The following is an 11941-nucleotide window of genomic DNA, read 5'->3' on the forward strand; positions in this document are numbered from 1 at the left end:
ATACAGTGGCCACTAGATACAAATGGCTATTAAGTACCTGAAATGGTGAATACAAATTGAGAATACATTTCAACTAATGACATCTGATGACTGAATTAAGATGTGATTTCAGTGTAAAACATACAGCTAGCTCTAAAAAATAATAAAAAAGTAAAATACCTTATTAATGTCTATATTGATTGCATATTGAAGTGACACTTTTGATCTGATATTTTTATATGTTGCGTTAAATAAATGTTATCAAAATTAATTTTATATGTTTTATTACTTGTTTTCAATGTGGAGACTAAAAATTCTTATAATTATGTATTTTATATTTATATAAATGTATGATATGCTCATATTTATATATTATTCTAACATTTTCTTGCACATTATATTTCTATTGGATTACTCTAGAATAAACAGCAAGAACTAAATGTGATGCCAAATGAACATAGTCACTTAAAGAGAGAGGCTGCATATGCATATCTTTGATGTTATTTAAGGAAATTCAACCAGAATCACACAAAGATCTAGACCTTGGAGTTCCCTCCTGGTTCAGTGGTTAACAAAGCTGACTAGGACCCATGAGGATGCAGGTTTGATCTCTGGCCCGCTCAGTGGGTTAAGGATTCAGCGTTACCATGAGCTGGGGTGTAGGCTGAAGACTCAGCTCAGATCTGGCATTGCTGTGGCTGTGGTGTAGGCCAGCAGCCCTAACTCTGATTAGACACCTAGCCTGGGACTCTCCATATGCCACGGGTGAGGCCTTAAAAAGACAAAAAAAAAAAAAAAAAATCTAGACCTTAAGTTCAACAACATAACCACAACAAAAGTAGATGGATTGGAGGATGTATAGTCATGACCAATCCCTAAACCAGTGACCTCTGATACTGAATCAAAGAAACATCAAAAATTCAAAGCAAAAATACAAAGAGAGAGAAATATGAAGGAATAAGAGTTTCATTAACTTAAATGTTAATAAAAATATTGTTCTAATAAGAAAAGGAGCAGATGGGAGAGAAAAATAGTTAAGCAATGGAAGCAATACTGACAAGATGGGGAAATACCCAAGACTTCAGTTTGAAATACTCAAAGAGTGATGAACCTGCAAATTTAGACATCACCTATAAACATCTTGAATTCAAGCAAATCTGATGAGTCGTCAGAAAGAAAAGATTATGAAAACACAAAGAAAATAATAAATCATTTAGTATCAGAATTCTTTTCAGTATATAAAGCATGACATCCCTTGAAATCAGAATAAATGTTCATACCCATGGAATATTTGAAATAATATTTATCAGGCCATTTGTTTACAATATTTTAAATACCCAAAAAGTTAAAGTCATATTCCCACTCAATATAATAAATTATAAATATAACAATAAGAATGTGACAATACATTAAATATTTAGAATTTAAAAATACATGACTAGGTAATTCTGCACATTGTTCTAATGAATGAATATACTAATGCATTTATTTCTGTGGTTTGGCAGGGATTTGTGGTTAAAAATTGTTGGGAGTTCTAATTTTATGTGTATGTGTGTGTATGTGTGTGCACGTGGTTGTATACACATATATTCAGCATATGAATAAACAAGTTTGAGGAGACAGTAAAGGGCTCAAAGCTGAGCCTTCACACTCATTTTGTGAAAGCAAAATTTGACATGGACTTTTAAGTAAAGAGAATACTCCCAAGAGAAGTGTGAGCTATGATAAGAATTTTTCCTGTGAAGTGATAGTAGTCAGCCTCTGCAGTGCAAATTGCTGTGTGACCCTTGAAGATCCTCATTAAAGGAATGGTCCAAAAAAAAAAAAAAAAAATGCAAGCAAGTGATGGCAATGAATATATTCTCAGGCTAAAAATAATTGAACATGATTCACCATTTCTTTTTCACTTCTTTTCTTTTCTTTTTTCTTTTTTCTTTTTTTTTTTTTTTCTTCATAGGGCCACATCTGCAGCAATTGGAACTTCCCAGGTTAGGGGTAGAATTGGAGCTGTGTCTCCAAACTACACCATAGTGACAGCAATGCCAAATTCTTAACCCACATTCTCATGGATACTAGTTGGGTTAATTTCCACTGAGCCATGATGGGAACTCCTTCGTTCTTTTCTTTCTTGTTTTTTTTTTTTTTTTTTTTTGGCTTTTTTTGGCTTTTCAGGGCTGCACCCACGGCATATGGAGGTTCCCAGGCTAGGGGCCTAATCAGAGCTACAGCTGCCGGCCAACGCCACAGCCACAGCAATGACAGATCCAAGCAGCATCTACACCACAGCTCACGGCAACGCCAGATCCTTAACCCACTGAGCAAGGCCAGGGGTTGAACCTGCAACCTCATGGTTCCTAGTCAGATTCATTTCTGTTGGGCCACAATGTGGACTCCCACTTATTTTCTTTTAATTTGAGGTTAATACAATAACTATTTGATTTTTTGCTATTGTTGTTTTACTTTTTGACCTATATCTGGTGATTGCTTACTAGCCTTTACGGAATTGTTCCAAAATAAGTTTTAAAAGAAGAAGTGCATAAATGCAAGCTAATTCTTCCAGCAACAAAGGGCTATGAGAATTTAAAAGAAAAAAAAGTTCTTTAAAAAAAAACCACTACAAATATTTGATAACGTACAAACTTTTAAAAGACACTGCTGAGCAGACAATTATATAAAGGGAAACTTCTCGGGCTCTGAACAATGAAAAGGCATGAATTCAGAAAGAAAAAAAAAAAAAAGCTGTTTAGCCAGCAGTAGTTCTGTGGGCTTTCTGACCTGGAAATTGTGCTTTAAAAGACTACAGGAGACAGGAGAAAAAGCTTATGGGTTCATGAAAGTTGGGAATTCCAATTTGAAATGTCCTCATGAGTCTAGGAGCAAGAAAAGTGAAACATCAGTGAAAGTGAGAATGAAGAAAATCACACTATAAATGGTGAAAGAAAAGAGAGTAGCCCATCACATTTTGGGGTCTGGATCTAAGAAGACTAAGTAAAAGCAACAACAAACTTCCTCTAAGAATTGGTAAACGCATTCTAGCCTTAACACAAAGCTAGAAAAAGAATGTCAATGCATGTATCATCAAACAGATTATGTAGTTTGAGATAATTTCTAGTTGCTAGTAACTCTAGTATTGAATAAGACATCAACAACAAACATCTTCCCTTAATCTACATACTCTAGTTTTTTTTATTAATTTATAATGAATCACTTTAATTTCAGTGCTTTACAATAGCAACAATCATTTATTTTGCTCACAAATCTACGGTTTGGGCAGAATTTGCCATGACAGTTTATTCCCGCTCTTAGACATTACCAGGACCACTTCAAAGACTGTAAGACTAAAGATTCTGGAAATAAAAAAGTGCAAATGAAAATAGATGCAGACAACATATCTAACTATATAAAAGAGTTTGTTAAATGTTTGATAAAAGATGAGTATATTAAAATTGACCAGTCATTCTTGGTTTCAACTTCCACATGCAAAAATTTTGGAAGTCAGAATTCTTTCTGTGAGGCAGTAGGTTAATGATCTGGCTTGTCTCTGTGGAGGCAGTTTCAATCCCAGCCCTATAGCTTCAGTGTAATCTAAACTCTGGCTAGGATCAATCCCTGGCCCAGGAATTTCCATATGCCCTGGGGGTGGATGAAAAAAAAACAACAACAACAAAAAAAACAATGGAAGTCATCACTCCCATCCTTTTGAGAAAAAACCCCTCAAACTCAAATGATTGAAATGCAATTAAGAATCAATGAATTTCCCTGGACTTTTAAGGGAAATGAGGCCATAGAACAAACTGCCGCACAGAAATCCAGAAAGACATTCAAATATACAGAGTAACAGCCAAGATTTTCTTGCTTGGATCAGAGGCCACTGGAATTAAGATTGATAGGGACAGTTAAATGGCAGTTTTGACAAATCACTAGATGCTACTGTGGGCTAGAGTGAGCATCAGAAAATTTTGGGACCTCATTCTTGATGGGGTCCGCAATGTTATGATTAACTTATGGGAACTCTTTCAGGTTCTTACATCTGAAGAGCCAGGAAAGTTTTCCTCATGACTCTGGCAAAATGAGGGGAAATCAACTACTGAGAAATAAATACAAATCATTCTTTGTTAACAAGGGAAAAGGAAAAAAGACTTTATCAGAGTGTTATTCCACCTAAGGGAAGAGCATTCACTTCTAGGCTAAGGCTTAGGGAGGGTGTAAGCTGAGAGGCATTTGTAAGAAAAAAAAAAAAAAAAAAAAATTCACAGTCTAAGGACACAGGAAAACTAAAATGCATAGATTTACTCATAAGCTTATAGGACACTTCCTTTCCCTACCACTTACCACCATGTCAACAGAGGTACAGTATATGACAACCCAAATAGTGGAGTATAATCAAAAGAACTGCTGGATACAGACCATTTTGAAACAGGAGTTGAGGACAACAGGAAAGACAAATCATGGACTTGGAGAATAGACTTGTGGCTGCCTGGGGGAGAGGGAGGGAGTGGGAGGGCCGGGAGCTTGGGGTTATCTGATACAACTTGGAATGGATTTACAATGAGATCCAGCTGAGTAGCATTGATAACTATGTCTAGATACTTACATTGCCACAGAATGAAGGGTGGGAAAAAAAAAATGTATACATGTAAGTGTAACTGGGTCCCCATTCTGTACAGCAGAAAAAAAAAAATTATAAAAAAAAAAGATAAAAAAAAAGGACAATAGGTGCTTTTGAATTCTCTGGCATGTGCAGGTGAAAGAAATGTTAAATAATGTCCAAATTCTGGCCAAATGATCATAAAACCCCATAAAATAACATAAGCCCCACTTATCTGAGTTTATATTACCCAATTAATCATACCTGGCTTTCAACCAACAGTTACTAGACATGCTGAAAAATAAGAAGAAAAATAAAAAAAAAACCTAAAAAAAAAAGCATCAGATTTAGACCTAAAGATTTAAGAATATAAAATAATTATAATAATACATTAAGGGCACTAATGGAAAAAGTAGACAACATACAAGACAAAAAGTGGTACAAGCTGAAAGAGCTCCTGTGGATATTATACAGATGATAACAGATTATTGTAGACAATTAACAAATTAAATGAAATGAAACAACTCCTTGAAAGATTTAAATGACTGAAACTGATGTAAAGAGAAAGAAATAATTTCAATAGTCCCATCTATTAAGAAAATTAATCAATATATAATAATCTTACAAAAAAGAAAGAATCAGAACCAGATGGTTTCACGGGTGAATTTTCCGAACACTTTGAGAATAAATGATAACACTTCTTGACAATTTGTTTCAGAAAACAGAAGCAGAAGGAACACTTCAGAACACATTTTATGAGACCTGCCTTACCCAAAATTAAAACCAGATATTGCAAGAAAGGAAAACTACCTCATTCTCATGAACATAGATGCAAAAATCTTCAGCAAAAATTAGCAAGTTAAATTGAAAGTGTTATATGTAATATTGTAATACGATTCTGGCATTAACTACTCAGAGTCAGCACAGATTCACAGGTAATGGCACAGTCCCCAACAAGACTGCTCTCAATTCAGACACCAAACACAAGTTTCAAAGGTCCCCATAATATCTGCTCTTCTAACCACATGACTACAAATTCTAGGATTCCATAAAGCCATCAGATTTTATTTTATTTATTTATTTATTTTTTTTTATTTTGTTGTTGTTGTTGTTGTTGCTATTTCTTGGGCCGCTCCCGCGGCATATGGAGGTTCCCAGGCTAGGGGTCGAATCGGAGCTGTAGCCACTGGCCTACGCCAGAGCCACAGCAACGCAGGATCCGAGCCGCGTCTGCAACCTACACCACAGCTCACGGCAACGCCGGATCGTTAACCCACTGAGCAAGGGCAGGGATCGAACCCGCGACCTCATGGTTCCTAGTCGGATTCGTTAACCACTGCGCCACGACGGGAATTCCCAGATTTTATAATATAGCATTAGAATCAGCCAAATGAGGAGTTCCCGTTGTTGCGCAGTGGTTAACGAATCCGACTAGGAGCCATGAGGTTGCCTCGCTCAGTGGGTTAAGGATCTGGCTTTGCCGTTAGCTGTGGTGTAGGTTGCAGATGTGGCTCTGATCCCACACTGCTGTGGCTCTGGCATAGGCCTGTGGCTACAGCTCCGATTCGACCCCTAGCCTGGGAACCTCCATATGCCAAGAGAGTGGCCCAAGAAATGGCAAAAAGACAAAATAAATAAATAAATAAATAAATAAATAAATAAATAAATAAATGGAATCAGCCAAATGAAGATACCTATAGGGAGAAGCCTAAAAGGATCTCAAATGCAGAGCCATCACATCCTCCCCTGTTGAATCAGAATATTTTACCTTCCTGACCCATCCAGATATTTACCAACCATAAAACTCAGAGTTTTATGTCTAGAGTTTTTATTGAGCCTTATTATGTATGCATGATTGATTGAATTATTGTCTAAATGACTGTATTTCATCTCTGGCCCTCCTCTATACCTCTGAATTAGGCTGATATCACCTGGCTCAAAGACTTAATCCTCAAATCATATGGCTGGTCTCTCTGGCATGGTCCTTTACTCATCCTGAAACCATCTGAGGGCCCATCATAAGTTATATCATTAGCATAAACTAAGGGATGATCCTAGGAACCCACCATGAGTAACAAAGACACTCCTATCACTCAGGACATTCTGAAGGTTTTGAAGCTCCATATCAGGAACACAAGATAAAGATTAGACAAAGTCTTTATTATACAACAGTACAAAAAATTTATACACCATGACCAAGTGTGATTTATTTTGTGTTTCCAAAATTGTTTCAACATTCAAAGATCAATGGTCGAATCCTCTATATAAACAGGCTAAAGAAGAGAAGCCACATACCCATCAACTAATGCTGGAAAAGCCTTTGAACAAAATCTGATGATCCTTGTGATGGTTAATTGTATGTATCACCCTGAAGAGTGTTTTTTAGATGAGGTTGACATTTAAATGGGTGAACTTTTTTTTTTTTTTTTTTTTTTTTTAGGGCTGCACCTGAGGCATATGGGGGTTCACAGGCTAGGGGTGAATCAGAGCTGTAGCCTGACAGCCTGCACCACAGCCACAGCAACACCAGATCTAAGCCGCATCTGAGACCTCCACCACAGCTCATGGCAACGCCAGATCCTTAACACACTGAGCAAGGCCAGGGATTGAACCTGTGTGCTCATGGATATTAGTCAGACTTGTTTCTACTGAGCTACAATGGGAACTCCTAAGTGGGTGAACTTTGAGTGAGCAGATTTTCCTCCTCAATGGCCTCATCCAATAGGTGAAAGGCCTGAGTAGAACAAAAAAACTAGCATTCTAGAGCAAGAGATAGTTCTTCAGCAGGATGCCTTTATAATTCACCTTTGCCATAAGCTCTCCTGAGTCTCCAGGAGAAAAGATGCAAAAGATGTTGGACTGGCCAGCTTCCGAAATTGTTTGAGTAAATTCCTTATAATATTTATCTTTCTATTTATGTACATACACATATCCTATTGGTTCTGTTTCTCTAAAGGATCATGACTAATACACCCATTTATGATTAAACAAAGAAACTCAGAAAACTAGTAATAGAGTTATGAACTGCCTCAGTTTGATAAAGAATATCTATAACAGTCTAAATCTAACAGAGTTCATGATGAGAAGTTGGACACTTTTCCTAAAAAACAACAAGGCAAGTTTGCAGAAAATAATTAGCATAGTAAACTCAAGACTGCTTTTGTTACACAGCCCTGTTTATAACATGGCCCTTAGCTGGCATTTTACAAATTAGATTTTAGATCTCCCATTGTTTCCTGATAAGCCTGGTTTATGATACCTAAATTGTGCAAAAAAACATGGTTTATTCTGATTATTTCCTTTACTTCTAAGCACCTGAAATTTTGACATGTATAGGCAGAGGATGACAAGTTTCCAATGACTACCTTGGGCACTGAACTCTAATGAACAGCAATAGCCAGTAATGTTTCATACCTTTCCTTGAATCTAGGTGAGCCATGGTACCAGATCTCATCAAACAGTACATGACTGAATTGGTCCATCTTTTCCATGAGGCAACTGGATGCAGAGGGTCCAGCATTTGACTCCATGACCTAGGGTATATCAGAGATATAAAATAGAAGATGACTGGATTCACGCATCATTGCTTGGTGGAGATCCAGTTGCAAATCAGAAATATTTATTTACAGTTTACCAAAGAAGAGATAAACTTCTATTCTGATCAACCACTGAGATTTGGACTTCTGTATGTCATAGTAGATAGTATTGCCTTAATAAATAAGACAGAACAATCATAAGAGGGCGAAAGAGCACTTTGTATCTTGAAAGGCTAACATATGAAAATAAGAAACTCTCAAAGTTCTGCTCTGGTGCAATGGGATCTGCTCTATGTCTGGAGCACTGGGACTCAGGTTTGATCCTTGCCCTGGCACAGTGTGTTAAGGATATGGCATTGCCACACCTGTGGCATAGTCACAACTGTGGCTTATATCTGATCTCTGGCCTGGGAACTCCATATGCCATGCGGTTGCCCAAAAAGAAAAAAAGGAAAAGGAGAAATCTTAATTTATTTATTTAAATTAGTTGAGTTTCAAACGTAAAAGTGTTCAACAAAGATCAATTAATAAAGCCAAATGAACCATAAGGAATTTTAAAGAGCATGAAGCTGAGAGCAGAAATTAGGGAATAAAAAAAGGAATCGTTATAGAAAGAAACATGAGATTCAAAATTATGCATTAAAAAGTTACGAAATTGACAAAATTCTTTCAAATTTGACAAAAATAAAATGAGAGATGGAGAAAAATATTTAGGATAAAAAAGATAAATGCAGAGGTAGGAAATATTTAAAAGACAGTAAGATAGTATGAATGCCTTCTTAAATATTTAAAACCAAAAAGAAAACAAAAAGACAACTTACAGAACTGGAGAAAATAGTTTCAAATGATGCAATGGAGAGGGCTTAATTTCTAGAATATATAAGTAACTTACACAACTCAACAGCGAAAAAGCCAACCACCCAATGGAAAAATTGGCAAAAGACCCGAATAGACATTTTTCCAAAGAAGATGTACAGATGGCCAGCAAGCACATGTAAAAATGCTCAACATCACTGATTATTAGAGAAATGTAAATCAAAACTACCATGAGATACAACCTCACACCAGTCAGAATGGCCATCATTAAGAAGTCCCCAAATAACAGGTGCTGGAGGGGTTGTGGAGAAAAGGGAACCCTCCTGCACTGTTGGTGGGAATGTAAGCTGGTACAGCCACTATGGAAAACAGTAATAGATACCTTAGAAATCTATGCATAGAACTACCTTATGACCCCACAATCCCACTCTTGGGCATATATCTGGACAAAAGTTTCTTTAAAAAAATACATGCACTGCATGTTCATTGCAGCACTATTCACAATAGCCAAGACATGGAAACAACCCAAATGTCCATTGCCAGATGATTGGATTAGGAAGATGTGGTATATATACACAATGGAATACTACTCAGCCATAAAAAAGAATGACATAGTGACAGTTACAGAAACATGGATGGAACTATAGATTCTCATACTGAGAGAAATAAGTCAGAAATACAGAGAAAAATACCATATCACTTATAACTGGAATCTAATATACAGTACAAATGAACATTTCCACAGAAAAGAAAATCATGGACTTGGAGAATAGACTTGAGGATGCCTGAGGGGAGAAGGAGGGAGTGGGAGGGATCAGGAGCATGGGGTTATCGGATGCAAACTATTGCTTTTGGAATGGATTTACAATGAGATCCTGCTGTGTAGCATTGAGAACTATGTCTAGATACTTACATCACAACAGAACAAAGGGAGGAAAAAAAAGTATATATGTATGTGTAACTTTGTCCCCATGCTGTACAGCAGAAAAAAGAAAAAAAAAAAAAAAAAAAAAAAGAAAGAAAGAAACTGTTAATGGGGAGTTCCTATTGTGTCTCAGTGGTAATGAATCTGACTATTATCCATGAGGATTCAGGTTCGATCCCTGGCCTTGCTGTGTGTGTTAAGGATCCAGCCTGGTAACTTACATAGTCTGTGAGTGAGGCACTAAAAAGACCAAAAAAAAAAAAAAAAAAGAAGAAAGAAAGAAAAGAAAGAAAAGAAACTACCAATGAACAGAATAGAGAGCAGAGGATTCCAGTAGGCAGTGCTGCTGCTTCTACCTGGATCCTCTTTACTGGTGGATGAACTCATTCCAACAAGCTGCTCTGAGTGCCTTTTATGCAAAATCTCCCTTGGTTGACAAGAACCACCTTCCTGGGAGGTTGAGAACTTCCCTTGAGCAGAAAGTCACAATTATCAGAGTAGGAAAGCCAGGAACACTTGCTTCAACTGGGGATAATACATTTTTTTCTTTTCTTGGGTTTTCTTTTCTTTTTTTTCTTTTTTTTGCTTTTTAGGGCCTCACCCACGTAGCATATGGAAGTTCCCAAGCCAGGGGTTGAATCAGAGCTGTAGCTGCCAGCCTACACCACAGCCACAGCAACACAGGATCCAAGCTGCATCTGCAGCCTACACCGTAACTCACAGAAATGCCAGGTTCTTAACCAACTGAGAAAAGCCAGGGATCAAATCTGCGTCCTCATGGATACTAGTCGGATATGTTTCCACTGTGCCCCAGTGGGAACTCCAACTGGGGATAATTCTTTGGCAAGATTTATGTCCAGAAGACTTCCCCACATAAGAATTACTGACAGTCATTTTGGCCAATGACAAAATATGAGCTTTCAAAAAGAATATTAGGAAGAGAAAATCACAGAATAAATTATTATTCTAGTCAAATGAGGTACAAAAATACATATTCTGCAATTCTAAGGAAAAGCAAAAATCAGGACAGTGGCTACCTCTTGGAGGGTAAAAGATAATGTGACTGGACATATGCTCATGGAGAGCAGTAAATATACTACATTATGTCTTTGCCTAATTCATACATGTATAAATAGTTATAAAATCCACATATATTTCATGACTAAAATTTAAGTCATGAACTATTAAATCTGACTCTCATCAATGATGTTTTTCACTTGAAGGAAGTCTCTTCCTTGTTCTATAATGACTGCATTGACAATATAGTCAGTAGCACTCATGCGGTTGGGTATTGGGCTATTTCATAAGGTGAAAATAAATACATCTGGTAAACTCAGGGAGACCCTGTCAAGTCCAAGAGCTCTTTGGGGGAATTATAGGAACTCTATCAATAGCATAACACTATGTTAATTCACAATAATTAATAAACAAACGCATGTCATAAACACTCAACTATCATCCAGTGTTTGGAAAATCTTAAAGAAAGTGGATATGATGCAGCAGAAGAAACCTGGAATCTCCTCCATATCCTATTTTCCGCCCGGTTCTACTCACAACCCAGGGACACCTGGTTGTTAATTGTTATTCATACATTACTCACGGTGATAAATTTTCTCTACTGCTGTTTTTCTAGTTCAAAATATTTAGAATTACCTCAGATTATTTATAACTCAGCATTGAAATGTTCAACCACCTTTTCCTGGAAAATCTGTATGTTTTGTGGGATGTGGGGGAAAAAAATGTTACACAGTAACTGCCTGCGAGATGAAGCTATCTCATAAGGAACTGATGTTATCTCTGTGCTTGTAAGATCTTGTCTATTGTGAGCTGTGATCTGGATGAAAAAACTGTATGTACTCAAACTAATGGTTTAGTCTTCCTTAAATAATTTTATTTTGACTCCTGAAATTTTCCCAGCCATCTTATATCAGGGTAGGTTTATTTTTCTTTCCAGTTTTTATCTGAGAAGGCAACCAGCACAGGTTTTCCTAAGGAGAGACCCATACTAAGTACTTCTCCTAGTACCAATAATTTCATTTCCAAAGGTTGTATGGAAAGCAATTGCCATTTGCTTTCTGTCCTGATTTACTAAAGTCT

The sequence above is a fragment of the Sus scrofa genome, chromosome 16 (genome assembly GCF_000003025.6).
Source record: "Sus scrofa isolate TJ Tabasco breed Duroc chromosome 16, Sscrofa11.1, whole genome shotgun sequence".
In the NCBI taxonomy this organism is placed as follows: Eukaryota; Metazoa; Chordata; class Mammalia; order Artiodactyla; family Suidae; genus Sus; species Sus scrofa.